Genomic DNA, 21,671 nt, shown 5'->3' on the forward strand with positions numbered 1-21,671 from the left:
TGGTTAATTTTCTTACGGCCTTACGATTATGGCTAAATCTTTGTTACGTGCAATGGCCTTAACTTAACTCAAGTGGCATAGGAAGACCCTTGAATAGAAATACGAAGATATACCACCTGGGTTTTATTTCTTTAAAGTATAGTTGCATAACAATTATCTTTCAAAGCAATATACATATATTTTCTTTACACAGAGAGATTTACAATTGGCGCAATTTAATTTAAAGATTTCACATCTTTTTTTGAAATACATATTCTAACCCAAGTGGTAATAGCTTCTGAATTCTCTTTAACAAATTTTTAATATTATAAAGAATCATTTTAATTACAAAGAATGAAAGAAGTAACAGTTCAAAATAAAAATATTTAATTAAAACAAAATAAATAAATTTTTCTTGTAAAAAAACTTGGCTATGCTTTTTTACTCCTGTCGCATTCTTCCCTAAATTATGTTTATTGTTTTTTTATTCAATCAAAAATCTTAGTACTAATGTTTAAATTTTAATGTTTAAATTTTAAAGTCTAGCAGCGCCAAGTTTTTTTACAAGAAAAATTTATTTATTTTGTTTTAATTAAATATTTTTATTTTGTACTGTTACTTCTTTAATTCTTTGTAATTAAAATGATTCTTTGTAATATTAAAAATTTGTTAAAGAGAATTAAGAAGCTATTACCACTTGGGTTAGAATAGGAAGACCCTTGAATAGGAATACGAAGATACCACTTGGGTTTTATTTCTTTAAAGTATAGTTGCATAACAATTATCTTTCAAAGCAATATACATATATTCTCTTTACAATTGCCTAAATAAGTTGTCATTTGATAGCTTATATAGTCTCATTTTCTTTCTAAAGTCTATAAAGTCTTTAAAAGGGGTTACCGATTTTTTTCTTGCAACGTTTTCTGCGAACTATTCATTTGTTAATAAATTTTCAAGAATTTTCAAGAATTTTCAAGAATTATATATGAAACAGAGGTAGAATTTTCCGGGAATGGCGGTGGTGGGGTTAATTTTTCGATACCGATTTTTTTTAAACCGGTTGCGTAGTTTTCGATGCCAATGTGTTTCTTATGTTCTAAAACGTCGAAATATCGCATAAAAAAAAAAAAAAATGCAAAATTGATAATAATAAAGGGGTTACCGATTTCTGTTTAAAAAAACAGCCAAACTTACCAAAATTTCTATAAATCAAGAATTGATTAACCAAATTTTAAAGAATTATATATGAAATAAAGGTAAAAAAAAACTGAAAAATATAATAGAATTAATAAAAATTGTTTTATTTATTTTACCATTGTAAAAAAAAAAAAAAAAAATCGAAAACTAAAAAAATAAACGGGCACAGTAACAACTGTGCCGCACAACGTAGAACTACGTCAACTGTCACTATTTCATGTTAAAGTATTCAGCGAAGGAAAGTACACGTAGGGCTACACGTTAACTGACGTAGCCCTACTACTACGTTTATGCGAGCGTTACTTCTGTAGCAACTTCCCAGGTAGCGCACATGGTCTTTTTGACGTCAATTTAAAGGTCATTTTTCGTCCAAGACGTCATATGTCATTTATATGACGTGTATTTGGCGTCTTATTGTGGACGAAAGTATGACGTCATGAAAAGGACATAAATTAGACGTTATTTTAAGACCAAATTTGGTACACGATAATTTTATTTTTATTTTTTTGAGTTTTTCTTAATTAAAACACGCATAGCGGCGTTGTTGCATATTTCTCTGAAATGTTTCGTAATATTTCAGTGAAAAGGGTCATAAATGATTTCGATGAAACGTTTCAGAAATACTTCTGAATGATTTCAATGTTACATTTCAATATTAATTTCCAAGTTATCTTTTGGAAAGCTTTCAATGATATATGATTTTGATGAAACATTTCAGAAATACGGTAAATCTGAATGGTCATGCTCAGTCGCACGCGCATGTAAAACTGCGCCAATTTTAAATGAATTAATCGTGCAGAATAACCAAGCATCTCGATTCAAGCAGTTAGGTCTCACGCTGGGAGTTTCATTAGTTTAATTATGCGTGGGAAGCACACACACACACACACACGCGCGCGCGCGCGCACGCACACACACACACACACACACACACACACGGGGTGGTGCGGGGGGCCCCCCTCCCCCGCACCCACCCCGTTGGTAGGCAGCGTGGACCACGCTTTACAACATAAAGTACATGCTAAGTTGTAAAGCGAAATTATAAAGTACATGAATGGAGGGGGAGTGCAGGGGGGAAAAGCCTTCCTGTTCACGTGCGCTCACGCATGTAAGCGTATAATATAAAGGGAGGTCTCGAGTTCGAATCCCATCAAGGTAAGTGTGTTTTTCAAGTACGAGAAAATATTTATAATCATAGATTGCATCTTACCCTTATGAAAAAGTACACTCAACTTTGATGGTTAACACTCAAATGTAAGTTTAGTGTTTGTCATCAAAGTTAAGTGTCAACACTTAAATTTAGGTGTAAATTAAATGTTGACCATTAAGGTTTAGGTAAGTTGTGGGTTTAATCCTCAATGATGAGTGTATATTAGGAGTTTATGCTCAATGATAAGTGTAGGTTGGGAATTAAGCCTCAATGTTTAGTGTAGGTTGGAGATTGATCCTCGTCGTTGGATGTTGGTTTGGTGTTAACAGGGTGTTAACCTTTAATGTTCTATGTCGATTTAATCAGTGTCGCCATAATCCCTTTATATCGTTGGGTGTCGTTTAAATGTTATTATGTTAATCTTCGTTAAGTGTCAATTGACGGCTTGGTTTATTGGAAAAGTGTTTCAAATAAAAGTTGAAAGGTTTAAAGAAGGCCAATAGACGACCTTATTGGATTTTGGATCCAGGGCCTGTATTGAGCCCAATAGAGCCTAAGTCAAATTTTTTAAATAAAAGCCCCTATTTTTTATTGTACTATCTTTCTCTATTAACTAATTTGAACAACTTTTGCTTGAAAAAATTTTTTTATTTGCTTAATACTTTTTGAGATATTCAAGGAAAACTTGGTAACTATTTCAATATTTAGCTTGTGATATCTTGATGATGGTTTGCCAGAGAAAAAAGTAGTACAAATGACTTTTTAACTTAATTTTATTTCAAAAATGTGCTGTTGCAATAGTATTACTCCAATTTTTTTTGCTTTCTCATAGAGGAAGCTTTGTTTTCGTTAAAAAAAATTTTTTTTTGAATGTGTTCAGAATGTTCTAAAACGTCGAAAAATTGCAATTTTAAAAAATGTGTGTATGTATGTATGTGTGTATGTGTGTGTGTATGTGTGTGTATGTGTGTGTGTGTGTGTGTATGTGTATGTGTGTGTGTATGTGCCAAATTTACCGAAATTTCTATAAGTCCAGAACTAATCAACCAAATCTTAACGAATTATATATGAAATAGGGGTAAAAAAAACTGAAGAATATAATAGAATTAATAAAAATTGCTAATAATCAAGGGGTTCTTTTTTAATAAAATTTTGAATTTTTTCAGAAATGTTTGTTTATGCTTTAATTTCCGCAAATTTGGAGATATCGATCTATTGCTAATTTTATTATATTTTTCAGTCTTTTCTACCCTTATTTCATATATAATTCTTTAAGATTTAGTTGATTAGACTCAGCTTTATACGCGATCAAAGGTCCCTAATTTTTAGAAAAAATGTCTGTAATAGCTTTAACTTCTGTAAATTTTAAGATATCGGTCTATTTTTAATTTTGTTATATTCTTCAGTCTTCTCTATTTTTATTTTATATAATTCTTTAAGGCCGGTATTCATAGTCGGGTCTTATATTCAAGATCGTCTTAAGTATAGTCTTAAGGCGTCATCAGCCAATCAGAGGGCTGTATTAGCATCTTAAGACGTCACTTCCTCTATGAGGAAGCCAAGTGCAAATTTCTAATTTGCACCATTTTTTTCTATGTGACAGCGAAGTCCCGGACAAAAGTTTCGACGAGATAGGAGTGAAAATATCGTCTCGGAAGTACCCGCGGCGATTGTGTACCGGTTCGGTTGCGGAAAAGTTGGCATATAAATATCAATAAACGCCTGCTCGAAGGTTGATTTCTCACGAGTAGCGCGCGAAAATACATCCCGCGTAGTACTTCTCAAATATTCTTTGCGCAAGTCCGCACAATGTTTCTTCTACTTCGGTCTGATGTTAACTTTGGCATATACTTTATTCGCTGTCACGGTAGTTAATTTTATTGTATTTATTTATTCCTTTAGCTGCGATGGCATATTCGATCAATTAGACAGCAACGTGGCAGGCGAAAAAATTCCAACAACGATTGCCGATCGAGTGGACGCGAAAGCTATTTCTCGTCGATTAACATGAAATTTCCAACAATGCGAACATTTGGCTGAACGACATAGTGAAGCGTGACGGCCATTCAAACCAGTCTTTTGGACCTAGAACGCAACGTCATGAAGATAGTAATTTCGGAGCAGCCGGTAGAAATTCACCCCATGCGCCACATGCGAGGATATATTCAAATAATGCAACAACGTGGCACGACTATAAATTATTCGGCAAACACGCGCAGTGGCTTTTTGTTCCCGACATCTGTATACACTGGAAAACAAAAAATAAAAAATTAAAAAAAAGGGGGAAAACTAGAAACGCACCTGGCGAGTACGTAAATCTCGCGCGTCCACTTTTGCCACAACCTCGACGGACGGTCCGTGAATCCCGCTTAAGGTGGTCCTTTCGCGGACCCAGCTAGTCAAGTAACAGTCCGTCATGAGGTAATTGAAAACAAACATATTGACAAACATTACACAACATCCCAATAATTATAATAATATAATATGATTTTACACGCACGATTTAATCGTATTTAATTATTTACTAATTAAAAAAATATCACAATAGTAGTGCGGTTGGACTCGATTTAGGTTAGGTCAGGCATGACAGTACGAGTAAAGCAATATGCGATTGGACCACTACTTATTTAACCTCATATATCAGAGCAAAACATTCGGCAAGCCCTTATTTTCAAGGTATGTACGAAATCCGGAAACTTCAGGGAATATTTTAAGACATGAATAATGTATTCATCTGATCGCTAAGTACATGTATTATTCGTTGAAAACCTCGGACGTGGCGATTTGCATCATTCTATCTTTCTCGTTCATTAGATGTAAACAAGGATAGAATGACAATGGCACGCTCCGCGAACGCACATTTAGAATGACTTATTTCTTGTAAAGTGTCGGTAACCTTACTTGATTTTTCGTACACATGCCCCTTATTACTGTATATTTAACATATATCAAATTTAGGTATCTATCTAATACTTGTTCTCACGAAAGGACCACCTTAAATCTGTTTCGAAATCAAAATCGTCCGTATCCGCGCACGGAATTTGCTTGCGGCGCGAATGATTCATCGGTGGCCGTGTTACAGCCAACGTAAGAAGAACGAAAAGACAGACAGATGTGAGTTGGATGTGAGAAATGCGAAGAGTAACGCGAAGGGACTTGAACTAGAAAAATTGAAAAATAGGCGAGACGCGGCCGTGCAAAGTAGAGGGCCTCTAGATACGAGGGGCGCAACAGTTGATCTAAGTGCTGATTGGCTCGCGTGAATTGCATGCTTTATTCTTTTCATAAGCACATACATACTTGCATAACGTCAGCCCATAAAAAGATGACAGTATGACAGGCATAACCGCAAGTTTACGAAAAAAATATATTTTTTGCTATATAAATTGAAAACGATACGACGAAAAAGATTGAGGAAAAAGGAAGAGGTAAATTTTTGTTTGTATTAGATTTTGTCTAACATGATTTGAACTTGTTTAATATCTATTTATGTATTTTTGAAAATATTTTTAAATAATATGATTATTTTATATTAATAGGGACATAGAAAGTCTGAACGAAAAATCAAGAATACCACGAACAAATTAAATGGTCAAACAGTGAATTATAAATTATCTGATTTATTGCGTTAGAAAGTAATCTCCTGAAAAGGTGCAATATAAACATTTTCTAATGTTTGTAATATTTTATTTTGTAATAAATATATATATTTATATATATTTATATTTTGTCAATTTTGTCTTTATTTATATCTTACATATATACATATCTTATTTTTTTCAGCAAGCGACACAAATCGATACAAACATATTCTGTTTTCGTTATTCATTGGAGTTTAAAAACTTTTTAAAAAGTATATATCTATCCTATATCTATCCTCTAATCTTACATTCCGTAATCTAAATTTATTCTCTAATTTTAACATTTCCGTAATCTATTTATATTCTCCTTGCCTATTAGTAATTCCTACTATTCCTGATCATGGCATTGTGTTGTGCATTAAACTGCTCAAATAGATCAGACAGTTATGTTATGAAAAGGTTTCCTTCTAACACTGAAACTCAAAAATTATGGATTTTGAACATCAATAGGTCAAACTACAAATTTTCTATTAATTCCTATCTCTGTCAGGTAAACTATCTCCTTTGCTTTTACTAAATAAATAAATATTTTAAATAAATATAAGTAAATAAATAAATAGTAAAACAACAACTAATATAATATATAAAAAACTAATATATAAAATATTAATATAATAATAATAATAATAATAATAATAATAATAATAATAATAATTATTATTATTATTATTATTATTAATATTATTACTCTTATTATTTATCTTTATTTTTATTATTATTAATTAATTATTAATAATAATTAACAATTATATTATTGTTACTTTGTGTTTACTGGGTATTGATCGCCATGTTGCATGCTTTATTCTTTTGTGCAGCAATTTCAAGTCAATCAGTTTGCGCCCCTCGTATCTAGAGGCCCTCTAGTGCAAAGTGGCGCATACGTATGTATAGTAAATAACCTAAGAAGGAAAAATAAAATAATAAAAAGCGTTATGGTAAAATAAAAGAGATACAATCTTAACAGATTTCATCTTGCGAGTTGATGTTAGCGTGTCGTTCTCTCAAACCGAGATGCGCTTCTTGCACATTCTCATTTTGCACGGCCGCGTCTCGCCTATTTTTCAATCTTTCTAGTTCAAATCCCTTCGCGTTACTCTTCGCATTTCTCACATCTGTCTGTCTTTTCGTTCTTCTTACGTTGGCTGTAACACGGCCACCAATGAATCATTCGCGCCACAAGCAAATTCCGTGCGATTCGACATAGAAATGGTTAATAAGAACACGAAATCCAGAGAAAATTTACGGATCTAAAAAAAAGTATATATCTCTGGCGATAATTCATCGTTATTGTCAAGTATTTATTGCATTAAAAAAAGCTCACCTAGATAACGTTCTTTTTCGCGTATTAGAGATATCGAAATCCTATCAAAACGACAAAAATATTAATATTTGTGACACTAATATATACAGAATCGTCCGAGAACTTTAAAATGGTTCGACATTTGACTATAGAAGTATGGACTGCCAGTCACTATAGTATATTGTGCACCAAGGGGCGAAAATAGCGTTTTTCAGACGAGTATGAAGAATGGGCGGCAAATCACACGAGTCTGAAAAAGCTTTCGACCCGAGGTGCACACGATATTTTTCACAACACCTCTTTACGGAAATGTTCGACTTTTGAATGCCTGTAGAGTGTATGCGTTTGATGTTCCATTCATACAGTTTATACGCGCGTGTAGTTAAATAGAAAGAGAAAAAGAGAGTGATGTGTGGTTCAGAAGCGAAACCTTGGTGGGGCCCAAGAGTAAAGCCCTCGGTGGGGTCCAGGAATAAAGCCCCTGGTGGGGTCCAGGGGCGAAGCCCCTGGGAGAGGGGTGTGGGGAGCGAAGCCCCCCACATAAAAGAAAATAAAATTAAATATATAAAAAATTAGGGCAACCACGGACATTTCTAAAGAAATTCAAAATTTTTTTAAAAAAGAACTTTACCGATCATCGCAAAATTCAATACCAACCTTCCTTGAATGATACTCTATCGATTAAAAAAAAAAAAAAAAAAAAAAAAAAAAAAACAGCCCGATATCTCAATATTTGCCGAAGTTAGAGCAACCACAGACATCAAATCTGCATACGCACGCACGCACGCACGCACGCACGCACGCACGCACGCACGCACGCACGCACGCACGCACGCACGCACGCACGCACGCACGCACGCACGCACGCACGCACGCACGCACGCACGCACGCACGCACGCACGCACGCGCACGCACGCACGCACGCACGCACGCACGCACGGCAGCACGCACGCACGCACGCACGCACGCACGCACGCACGCACGCACGCACGCACGCACGCACGCACGCACGCACGCACGCACGCACGCACGCCGCAGACGCACGCACGCACGCACGCACGCACGCACGCACGCACGCACGCACGCACGCACGCCGCACGCACGCCGCCGCACGCAGCACGCACGCACGCACGCACGCACGCACGCACGCACGCACGCACGCCCGAACGCACGCACGCACGCACGCACGCACGCACGCACGCACGCACGCACGCACGCACGCACGCACGCACGCAACGCACGCACGCACGCACGCACGCACGCACGCACGCCCAGCACGCACGCACGCACGCACCACGCACGCACGCACGCACGCACGCACGCACGCACCACGCACGCACGCACGCACGCACGCACGCACGCACGCACGCACGCACGCACGCACGCACGCACGCACGCACGCACGCACGCACGGACATGCGATTTTAATGCAATATTTCGACATTTTAAAACACTCTGAACATATTGGCATCAAAAACTCAAAAAACAATCTTTTCTTTAGTTTCTTCTACCCTTATTTCATATATAATTCATTTAAATTTGGTTGACTAGACCCAACTTTATACGCAATCAAAGGTTCATATACAAAATTCACGGAAACAAAGCTTCCTCTATGAGGAAGCAAAAATATATAAATAATTTTAATTTTAAAATGACAATAAAATTTCCAAAAAATGTAAAAAATATAATTTTTAGAATATAAATATATCATTAGACTCGTGAAAATGTCAATAAATTAATAGACGGCGATACGAGTCAAGCGCGGTACGTGGTGCGCAAATTAAAGAATTAATAGTTACAGAAGTAACGAATTAAAATGTATATACATATATTCCAACTTAATAAACTGCGCGCCGATTATTTGTCGGACTTGAAACATAGCTTTGGAACATTAATACTCTTCTCTCCCCGGAATTAAATCTACACGATTTAATTATTTAAAAAACTGTAAAGAAATTATTGCGAAAAATATTAATGTTCCAACGATAGCTGTGTTTCAAGTCCGACAAATAATCGGCGCGCAGTTTATTAAGTTGGAATATATGTATATACGCGTATATACATTTTAATTCGTTACTTCTGTAACTATTAATTCTCTATTTGCGCACCACGTACCGCGCTTGACTCGTATCGTCTATTATTTATATTTCTTAACTGTAATACTATTTCGATTTTAATAAAACTCAGGGGAAACGGCCAAAAAGCAGGGAGTTGTGGGATTATTTCGATCGATTAGAATTTAACATTTACTGGTAAAGTGCAGAGAATATAAAAAAAAAATTCGGATCTCTCAGGAAGGTAACATGAAAAGCATATTAAGGACACACTTAAGTAGACACGGAATGTTTCCCGATAAAGACCTCACACTATCTGAAAAGCTACGGCAATATTACTCGGACTTACCAGAACATAAGGCAAAATGTAATGAATGCGGTACAGTAATATCATTATGTAAAGGATTATGTCTATTTAAAACGACATTTGAATAGAAAACATGACACAATAATCCAGAGTCTTCATGAGTACGTACACATTCAAGAAGTTATTAAAATACTAAAACTTATAAAGTAAATGTTATGATAAAACAAGCAATAACTAACAAAAATTTAATAATTTAAAGGAAGTCTATATAACAGTCATTTGTAATTTTGATCATAAATGTGCTTATCAATACGTAATAATTAGAATCTTTTAATTATTTTGCATATATATTGTAATTTAAAAAAAATTTGATTTGCTCATATTCACGTTTTTTTATGCACCATGGACACATACAGTTGATGTGTTTAAATATACCAAAAACTATCTTTTTGTTTCGGGGGAAGGAATTAAATTATATATTTTATTTATATATATTTATTAATTTGTCTTTAGCTGTAAACATAGCTCATTTCGTTTTTGGTTGTGCATAAGTTGTATCTGCAGATATATAGTTATTTATTAAATAACAAAATAAAAAGAGAATTTTTGGTATATTTTACAAATTAGTTACAAACGGCTTTATAAGATCCACTTAAAACATTGCGTCCATCTGGGAAAGAAAGTGCTTTCCACCATAATTGCAACGACATCGCAACAACGTTGCAACGTTGCAAATTGCAATGTAATATATTATAAAGTCATTACAAAGATAGGTATACAGTAATTCGCAACATCCTAGCTTTTAGCAATATGATATATTTCGGAAGCATTGTAAAATTGTAAAACTTACAAGTAAAATCTTTGACATCAAAATTCCTGCTTGGCATATTTAATGCACAGATTTTTTCTCAGAGAAGATAAATAGATAGAAGGCGATTCCAAAAAAGTTTTGGAATTCAGTAAAATAATAGAAAGTATGAAGATAAACTAAGAGTATACATTTTTCTGCAAATTACATATTTATAAAATAAATAAATTTGCTTGTTTTTAGAACTAGATGTATCCCAACCCTCTAAGCGCGTATATAATATTATTTAATATTAAGTAATATTCTAGGCGTAATCTTAGAACATTAAATACAAAATTCTAGTAATATTAATAGATGGTTATATGTCCGCTCCTGATAATATTATATGAATATTATATGAAATAATATTATTTAATGTTATAAAAATATTTTAAATTTTTGGGAATAAGCTATCAAATAAATAAACTGTTTTTAATTTAATAATTTAAAAATTTATAAATATTTAATGAATAATAGTTCTAAAATTAATGTTACAAATGGTTATAAATATTGTCTATTATTAAATATTTGTGTATGCATCTTTTTGGAGTGTTTACAAATATTTAAAAAAATTGGAGTGGTATTGCAACAGCATATTCTTAAAACAAAATCAAGTCAAAAAGTCCTCTATACCACTTTTTCCTCTGGCAAACAATTATCAAAATATCATAAGCTAAATATTGAAAAAGTTACCAAGTTTTTCTTGAATATCTCAAAAAGTATTAGGCAAATAAAAAATTTTTTTAAACAAAAGTTGTTTAAATTAATTAATAGAGAAAGATGGTACAATAAAAAATAGGAGTTTTCATTTAAAAAATTTAACTTAAGCCTTACCCAGCAAGAAATGACCCATCGAATCGACGTCTAATTAACGTCGAAATCATCGATATTACATCATATCGATGCTCGAAATTTGAAGCTTATTTCGATGTTTGTGCTTTATGACATTTAAAAAAAAAAGAGATTATTTGTGACATACATTTATCGCGCCGGACTGTAAACAGGCAATAATGTATTTTCTGTTAAGACATCGATATATTTCATCATTTCGATATCGATTCGAAGCTATTTTGATTTGCCTGTCAAATATATAATAACATATTGCCATTATATAGAATGCAATATGAATAAAACATTATATTGTATTGGCAGTCATGGATAATGTAAATATTTTATGATTTGAGCATTATAATAATTGTGTTACAATATTAATTTTTTAAGGCTTCCATTTCCATTTAATAGTTACTTTATAACTGTAAAAGTCACAACAAAATTTCTGTTTGTAATTTGACAATTTTGAAAATTAAAATATTATATAATAGATACATTTTCAGTACTACATCAGCTCATTTATTAAACAAGAAGTTAAATTAAGCAACTAATTAAATTTTTAATATTAAATATTAATACAATAAGATATTTGTATTTACATTTATTAAAATAAAAAATAAGTTGAATTATGAAAATAAATAATAATAATTGGACTTATTAAAAATTAAATAATTTGTTCAGATATTGCGCTCGAATTCTTTTCGCGTTTTACAACGCCCGATCGTTTCACATTAAATGGCGCCACGCGCGAGTCGCCACTCTTAAAAAGCCCCCGCCTCCTTCCTCACTCGTTAGGTGTCATGGCCGCACTTGCTTGCGTTTCTTCGAACGTGTCGAGACGTGTTCTGGAGACCAACCGAGCGAGAGTCGGATCGCCAGGGAAAGCTCACCGCCAGGAAAGGGAGAGCTGCGACAGCTAGCGTCCGAGAGGGAGGATCGAGGCGAGAAGTCCGGTCCAGCGAGCGGGGCCCTTAAGAGATTCTCATTGAGACGCCTTCTCATTTGAAAACAGACATTAGTCAAAAAAGTACAAGGGCCTCTGCTAAAGTTTATATTCGTCTTGAGATCTGAGAATTACTTTCATTCTTATGGCTCTGGCTTGAAATTCTAGCCCAAGAACCGATCTTATAGAGATAGACATTAATGCAGAGGCCCCCCTCTCTTTTCATTTTTCTTTTTTCTTTTTTTTCATAATCGGTATTACGTTTCAGTAAACATTTGGACTCACATTTTTAATAAGTAATCCAAACATCTTAATTCCGTCCTGTAAGATCTGGTTTTTTATTTTAGTTCATTTATTTTCTATTCCATCTTCAGGACAGATTACTGATTTGGTTTACTTTTATTTCAACTAATATAAAAACTTTTTAGTTACTCTCAATTTCTTTCACGTCAACATATTTTCTTTTTTTGTAAAGATAACTACACATAATAAAGACAAAATTGACTTTAAAGGAACTCTCTTTCTGTCGCTCACCTATCTAAGAATTCTAGACAAACCTGCCGTGTTTGCCATTACTTTTTAAACATAATTAAATTAAATAAAAAAATTAAATAATTATAAATAAATATTAAAGACAGAAAGTAAAAAAGTTTTTATATAGGCACCTATATACAGGAATTATACTAATTATAATTGTATTCAGCAGAAAGCTGCTTTGCAACTGCAGTTGTAAAATTCATGAATTTGTAAGGTTTTATTTCGTGTGCCAATTATTTCCACCAATTCTCTCAGATATATTAAACTTTGCATAGTGTGTGGTGATGTTCTCTTTTGCGGGTATGTATTATCGGCGGAAGCAAATTGAGAACATTTAAATATGGGGTTTATTTCTCTTTGGGTGTTACTTTCATTTGAGGGTTCATATTTTTAAGGTTTATATCGTCATTTTTAAGGATTAACCATTAATTGAAGGTTAACTATCACTTGAAGGTTAACCATCATCCAAAGAAAAACCCTTAAAGTTGGGTGTGATTTTGGACCGCCAATTGAAGGTTAACCTTCAAATGATGGTTAATCTTCATTTGGCGGTCCGAAATCACACCCAACTTTAAGAGTTTTTTTATGGTGTTTTTTTTACGGTTAACACCAAAGTTGAGTGTATTTTTCCATAAGGGTAAGAAACAAATTTAGTTAAAAAGTAGTAATAAAAATAAATATAATTCTTTATGTCGGGTGAATTTCCTCATTAGAGAGTACCTTATTTGGGGGCTACACTTATTTGAGAGTACCCTATTTGAGGATTCTTTTCGTGGTTAACCCTCATTTCGGTGTTGACCGTCAATTGATCCGAATTTACACCAAACCTTTGATGGTCTTTTTGAGAGTATTTTTACACCAAAAATTGGGTGTTTTTTCCGTAAGGGCAACGTACAGGACTTATTTCAAAGTTAACAATGACATACTTCAGAATCATATTCTCGTGTAGAAAGTAAAAATAAATTTTTTTCTTTGTACACTTGTGAATAAAAGATTTATTCACAATTTACGTGTTACATTACAGGAGTTGAAATACAACGTGAAAATGCATGCGTCGTGAAAAGTAGAAATTCTACAATTACAAACCTTCAAATAGGCGAGACCAGGGCTATTCGTGACACATTTTTGTTTCGAATTTTTTTCTTGCTTTGTATAAATGTTTAAAAAATTTTTATTAGTGCGATGTAATCGTCCATCTCTCTAGTTAAAAAAAAAATATATATATATAGGTTTTTCTCGCACGAGTCTCGAAATATATCAAGAAATGTATCGCTGTGTCATGTGTCACGAATTGCTCCGAAGCCTGGGTAATTCGTGACAAACCACGGGATAATGCGTAACACTTTCTCTGATTGAACAAACTATATAGATTTCTTTTATTTTTGCAATTTTTATCTACTTTATACTTTGAAAAAGCCTTTATTTGTCAGAGTTTACATATTATATGTATAAAAAATTATAAGGAAAAATGTAACGCTTGTTCCATTAATTGCCTTCATTGCTCACATTCGATTACGGGAAACCACTTCTCGAAGGCGTCCGCGGCCCCTGCGAATTGGTTTTTCCTTTAAACGCTTATTCGTGGCGTTTTTGGTTGCCCCGATTGCTCGTGTCACGAAATGCCCCGGCGTGATTTTTCCTTATTCATGATCCGTGACTTACAGATAAGAAAGAATACCATAAAATCTACTCATGCATTATGCTTAGTGAAGTCGAGTGACTGAATACAACTTACCGTTTCGGATCTCTTATTATTTTATTCGGCGAGAAAACAAATTTTTGGGATTTGAAAAAATTTACTTTGAGCACTTGAAATCAAACTTTCTGTCACTGAGAGAGAAAAATGGTTGACACGCAAATGCCATTCCATTGGTACCTAGAGGACACTAAGGAACATCTGTGATTGATATTATATATAGGTTTCTAGCAGCAAGTATTTTAAAGTTAGGCTTGCAACAAAATTTCAGCAGTGTCACGAATAGCCCTGGTCTCCCCTACTTAAAAATGGTCGATGTGAGGATACGTGATATGACGCAAAAAATATTTACAATCACTTTTGATAGCGTAATGTTCATTGTTATTATTTACATAAATATATTACGCAGACTTTATTTAGTATACCAACATTAACAAAATCAATGGTTTTACAATCAATACAGAAAACGCCTTCTAAAGTCAGGACTGAATCTTGGCTGCCTAATAATATTATTTGTGTAAATTTTATGCACAATTCTTAGTCCCAGAAAACTATACGCCGTTACTAACGGTGAAACGCAGGCTTAATTAACTAAAGCCAGAACAGTGTAAATCACATTTTTTAATTAATAATTAATTTACACTAACACAAATCATTAGAATATTAGAAATATACGATAAGGGAAGTACGGATGTATAGAATAGATAACATGTCTTCAGATCTTTCAAGACCGTTAGTAACGGGGCGTGGTTTCCTAAGGCTAAAAATTGTGCATAAAAATCACGCGAATAATGTATTAGGCAACCAAGATTCAGTCTTGACAGTAAAAGGCATTTTCTTTAATTAATTGTATATCATATCGCGTTCCTATTTCACTCATTATAAATTGTTTTGTTTGTTATTATTGCATTACTGCAACGACAAATTCGTGTTTTACCATTTTATTATCTTGCATTACTTCGTTACTAGAGAGTGTTTGCACAAGCCTGCGCACAAGCCTGAACTCTAGAATTAGATGAGGAAGGAACAAATAATAAAGGATCCGTTTATTGAGAGAGAGATTGCGTTTCGTAATTTATATGTAATTCAAAAAAAGAAGAAGTTTAGAGTGGGCAGAACTATACAAAGAATACCAACATTTGTTGCATAGGAGAAGGGAAACTGCCCGAAAACCTTCCCAGTATTCGTGAACAAAATTATACATAAGTAATATAAAAGACAATAGAAATACAATAAATGTATAAAACACATAAAAGATACAAATAAATGGTTATTATAGTACAGTCCTTTCCTTTTATTTATGGCAAAATATAATTGCATTCACTGATGCATTTCTTTGTTATGTAATAAGGTTCATTATCAAGGGAATATTAATAATATGTAAGCTCATAATTTCTCTTGACGTAGTCAAAATAAAACAAATCACGTAATATCAAGAAAGGACTGTTCAATTATTCCTGCAAATCAATCAGAATATAAAATTCACTTCAAACATAATTGAAATAATCACTAAAATAATGTATCAATCTTTGAATTTTTATAATAATTAATTTTAATTGGCTTTTTACGATTTACCATATATAGACTGTTTGTTCTTGAACGAATGACTCATTTTCAGCAAAATCATGTATTCAGTAAAAGAAAATAAAGTATAAGAATCTCTCAATTTCTCATATTCTTAGGCCTTAGGTTTTCGATTGACACATTAATTCACTTTAGTATGAACATAACATTCAATAAGTCAGAATTCGCAAAATACTTAGTAGAATAATTATCAAGTCAATGAGAAATAACTTTTATAGCAACGCACGGAAACGAATACTCGGTAGTTTTATCATCACGCAAGAGACGATTTATATATTTCGCAAGGAACGCATTTTCATTTAATACGTATTACAAGTGAATGCAAAGAATGTTCGCAAAGTAACGTAATAAACAATAAGAGATATTGTATAATCAATTATAATGAAATAGACGCACAAAAGAAAGAAATAAAGTTTTTTACTTGTCACGAAAATGGTTGCAACCGAACGATTAATTATTTACTTTACTTTAGACTGAGCTCAGTATTATAATTAGACTCGAGATAACTTTTTACTGTCTTTTTCAAAAGGCGAGGAAGTTTTCCTCTCACTTGCTCTCGTGATCTCTGAGAGGATTGATTATCTCTCTCGTAACGGTAGACGAAGGTCTAACGTTCCCTCTCTGTAACGGTAGACGAAAGTCTAACGTTTCCACTCGAGTATATTTAAACAGTTTACCTTTCATAGACGATAACATCACCTAGGATGTTCACACAATGAGTATATATCAAAAAGGCTCAATCCTTATCTCTCTCGTTTATCCAAGACTTCGAAAGGGCTCGTGATTCCTGTCGAAAAGGCTCTCTCGAACGTTGCAGCAAATGGCTGCCTTCCTTCGTTCCACGTGCCGGCATGGCTCGCTGGGACGGATATCCCTGGATTCCTCTCGGTGACGATCGTAGTTGTCCGTATCAACCACGTTAATTGATGTATGATAAATAGTTATATTTTCTTAATGCACACGAAATAGGCAGATTTCAGCGACCGCACAACTTTATCGCGAAAAGATGACGCAATTACGTATCGAAATTTAGATATAACGCACGATGTATCGTGCACGAGATCTGGGTAACGAATGCTCGCTCGCCCGGGCTGCGCGCCCCTCCCAATATCCTTACGCAAGCGCGCGGGAAGCCCGCGCTCGGCCGTTCTCAAACGCCTGGATTACTACGCGTCGGGACCTATTTTTCGCATAAACATTATCGTTCTCTGACCTACCGCAAGACGAATGCCATAGATGGCTGTACTTATACAATCTCTCTCTCTCTTTATACGTTGACTTCAAACAGAGAGACAAGTCCAATAAGGCATTTTAAAACATTTAGCTTTAATATTTTCTAATGGAATAATATCAATCATGAGCTAATTCAGAACACTTGTAAATACCGACTGAAGATGAGCTGATGCCAATACTATAAAAATCTACTACTTGCAGAAATTTCTTAACGACAATGAAATAATTATTTTCATATTGTAAAATATTTTTTACGCAGCATATACTTAAGTCTGATAAAATACAACAATTGTCGCGTACACAAACGCCAATTGTCATATCCGGAGTTTTTAAAAATTTGTATTGGTCATACGTTCTAAAATTATTGTAAAGGTAATGGACCTTGTTCGTGTTTTTTCCACACTTTAATATAATTATGTTGTACAATAGTTCTTTTTTTGCACTGCTCTTGCTCTGCACGTCTTGCAGCAATTTGCTGCAAAGAAAGATGTGGTTTTCTACACATTCTTCTGAAATAAGCCATGTTGTTTTCGTATGGAAATGCTGAGTAACTATCTAAAGGGCCTAATCGGAGTACATCTTCAACTAAATGTATAATTCCATGCATATTGTATGATAAAAAAGTTGATCCATAAATGTCTTCACAAAGTAACACAAATTTTTTGATAGCCATTTTGGAAAAAACAAGATTTCTATTTGTATTATATACCGACGATACTAAAATATGCATGGAGATGTGAAAAAGCAAAAAATGATCATATACATAATCTTTAAGAACTTCTTTGAAACATACTACTCCAACATATAACATAATTAAACGCCACTGGGTGGCTTTGAATTGATCACAGTCATCAAGCGATTCAACGTGGCGTGCAAATTCTCGTGGGCAGTACTTTGACAGAACCTTCAATCATCAATATTTGAAATAATTTGGATTTGACTCCCTCTTAATTTAGTGTTTTTTGTATAAGTTCCGCGTAACCATGTTAAAATTATTTTTTTCATTACTCCTAGGTAACACTATGCATATATTCGAAAACAACATCTTTGACCATATCAAAGGGTAAATGAGATAATGGACTTGAGCATTTATGATGCTCCTCATCTATTTGTCGTCTGTAATCTTCATTTGTGCGATGCCTATGCTCAATACCTCTAAGTACCATGTACCTTCCCACACAGAACATAACGACCATGGAACGTATAATATTAAACATCCATGATGGATGAATCAATCGTCCCGGGGACATCCGTGGGCATCCACTACATATTCACAGAAAGTGGTAATCGGCACCAATTCTATGTAATGTGGTCGTTCTTTGAACGTACCGCGAGGTATATATTAGACGTACATCAAATGTCTCATGGATGTTCAATATTATACGTTCAACAGACGTAGAATGTACATCTAATAAACATCTACCGGTATGTCCAAAGGACGACGACATTACATAGAATTGGTGCTTATTACCAGTGTTTGTAGATAGCTGATAGATGCTTATGCATGTCCTCCCCACACAGAACAAAAAGCTCTAATAGACGTCTACTAGACGTCCATCATGGAGATTAAAAACCTCCATTAGACATCCATGTAACTTCCCACGGACGTCTACTGCACATTCATAGTTCCGCATTTCACACCTCCATTTGACCTCCATTAGACGTATTGATAGATATAACAAATTAGATATTTATTTATAAGTCGTATCCAACAAATTATCAAAAATTGCTTTGCAGACCCCTGCTATGTGATACCTGAGGTATCACTTTAGATGATCTGCAGCAAAGAATTATCGCAGTCAGGTCTCTCACAGGCTCGGCTCGCCTCTTATACTAGCGCGTGATGTTTTTTTATTACGAGAAAGTACTGGCGCATGGTAGCCGCGTCGCGGCAGTGCGCGTTACTAACGCTCGCGGTCGCGTCGTTAGATATCCACCAAGCTCCATTAAACACGTCTAGTTAACGTCTATAAATTATCCATTCGAGGTATTCTTCTGGATGTTTAGTGTATGGCAACTTTACGGTCCTGCATGACGTCCACTTAGGATCCTGGATCGATCATACGATAGTCATTCCCTTCACGTTCATAAAGTACGTATCCTCGAAGACGGATTTAGACCGTCTATTGGATGTTCAATTGACGTACTACAGTTGCAACTAATCGAGGTATTCTTCTGGATGTTTATTGTATGGCCACTTTACGGTCCTACATGACGTCCATTTAGGATCCTGGATTAATCATCCAATAGACATTCCCTTCACGTCCATCAAATACGTTTCCTTGAAGACGGATTTAGAACGTCTATTAGATGTCCAGTTAAAGTACTACAGTTGCAGCTAATCGAGGTATTCTTCTAGATGTTTGGTGTATGGCCACTTTACGGTCTTGCATAACGTCCATTTAGGATCCTGGATTGATCATCCAATAGACATTCCCTTCACGTCCATCAAATACGTTTCCTTGAAGACGGATTTAGAACGTCTATTAGATGTCCAGTTAGAGTACTACAGTTGCAGCTAATCAAGGTATTCTTCTGGATGTCCTATGGACATCCATTTTACATCCATTATAAACGTTCAAAGCGGCACGTATCATGTATGTGCAATAGATGTCCCGCTTTTATTCATCGAGACAAATCCAACTAAGAGCCTGCTGTAGACGTTTAAATGACATACATATATCGTCCATCGTGGATGTGGACGTTTTGCAGACCTATGGACCAATTATGGACGTCCAATGGATATTTGGTTCTGTGTGGGTTCCAATATTAAACCCGTGAACTGTACATTTTGAGCATGGACAGGAAGAACGGTGACTTTTATGCCCTAAATTAAACGCTCTAGCAGGCACATCTGCGATAAAGCATCGCAATTTTATTGAGAATTTTCTATCTTTAAAGATGATACCACCCTATTAAAAATTTCATGTAAATCTGAGTTACAATACTGGAAAAACTCTTGTAAACTGTTAGGTTTTATGGACCTTTGTACACCCTTATAGTTTCTTGAATAGATTTTGGAATATTAGCAATTCTGCACTGAATTGGCCAGATGTGATGTTTTCTACTTCTGTGCAATTGTGCATCCGTACTAATGTCAATTTCAAAAACTTCTGGAATTGATGAAAAATTTATCTATTCAAAGGTTCGGGCTAAGCATTTTTTTATCCCAAAATGTAAATATTCTCCTGGCTCAATTTTATGTAGAATTAGGCGAATTTGTGGTGTGAAGAGCATTCGTATATCTTTAGGTAGAAATGTGAAGCAATTATGAGTTCTTAGAACAATTAAAATATGGTTACCAAGAACGTGATTTGCATCGACTAAAACATCTGTTTTCCTGAAAAATTGCTTCATCACTTCTATGCATAACGTCTACCCTACCTACGTTGTTTGTACATAAAGGAAATTCTTCATTTGAAGGAAGGTGTGCAACCGGAGCAAGCCTTTCTTGTACAAAATAATTTACGTTGCAGTCTTCAAAATTTTGAGGTTTCATAATATTTTCAGTTAAGTAAGTAATATTTTCACGCTAAGTATTTACAGGACAAATCAGACTATTATCTATCAAAAGTGATTTTGTCACACCAATTGTTTTTTTTATAATTTGCTTCCGGCGGGCTAATCTTAATCTTTGTTGTCTTTTCGATACCGCATGAAGAGGCTTGTAATAGCGCGAATTGAAAGCTTCAAACTGGATCTTCATTATTAAATTATTAGATTCAGATCTGTTATAAAAAAAATTAATATAAGTGACTACATTAACATACAACTAGGTTTTGGTATTCAGTAAATGTATAAACTGTTTTAAAACATTATGCACTAAACTGTGAAGCGCAGGTTTTATGCTGTATATATTCTCTATATATTATATTAGTAAAATATATGTTATATAAATATTAAAGACGAGTAAGATTTAATTTGAAATACAAAAATATATGCAAAGAAAGTAGTTTTCAAGAAGAAAATTAAACCATATACAATAAAGTATAAGCTATTGCAGTCTCCGTACAAAAAGGATATGCATTGCAAAGTATGACTTATTGGCATAAAGTGTACACTGTGAGATGACATTTTAATATGACTTTATTAACCATGCTTTCATAAAAATGTTTGAATTTTTTATTATATCTATACTACCAGACATTTGGATGTACAGTCGCGGTCAATAATGCTTTCCACCTGAAGTAGCTGTTTTCTGGGAATTTCTATAGTGCACGTTACATGTACTATAAAACGCAGCTTCAAGTGCAAAGCGATTACAAGTGCAAATAAAAATATAATGAACCATATCGGAAACTCACTCGCCGCTAGTGTTGTAGCGACCGAACATCAGCTACGACAAAGCTCATAGAAAAAATAAAAATACAG

At 34.3% G+C, this 21,671-nt stretch overlaps 1 pseudogene; it reads right to left on the reverse strand.

Moving 5' to 3' along the window:
• Window positions 1-17,041: 17,041 nt before the first annotated feature.
• Window positions 17,042-18,355, reverse strand: LOC139812775 (uncharacterized; annotated as a pseudogene).
• Between the last annotated feature and the right edge of the window lie 3,316 nt (window positions 18,356-21,671).

The sequence above is a fragment of the Temnothorax longispinosus genome, chromosome 5, assembly GCF_030848805.1.
Source record: "Temnothorax longispinosus isolate EJ_2023e chromosome 5, Tlon_JGU_v1, whole genome shotgun sequence".
Lineage (NCBI taxonomy): Eukaryota > Metazoa > Arthropoda > Insecta > Hymenoptera > Formicidae > Temnothorax > Temnothorax longispinosus.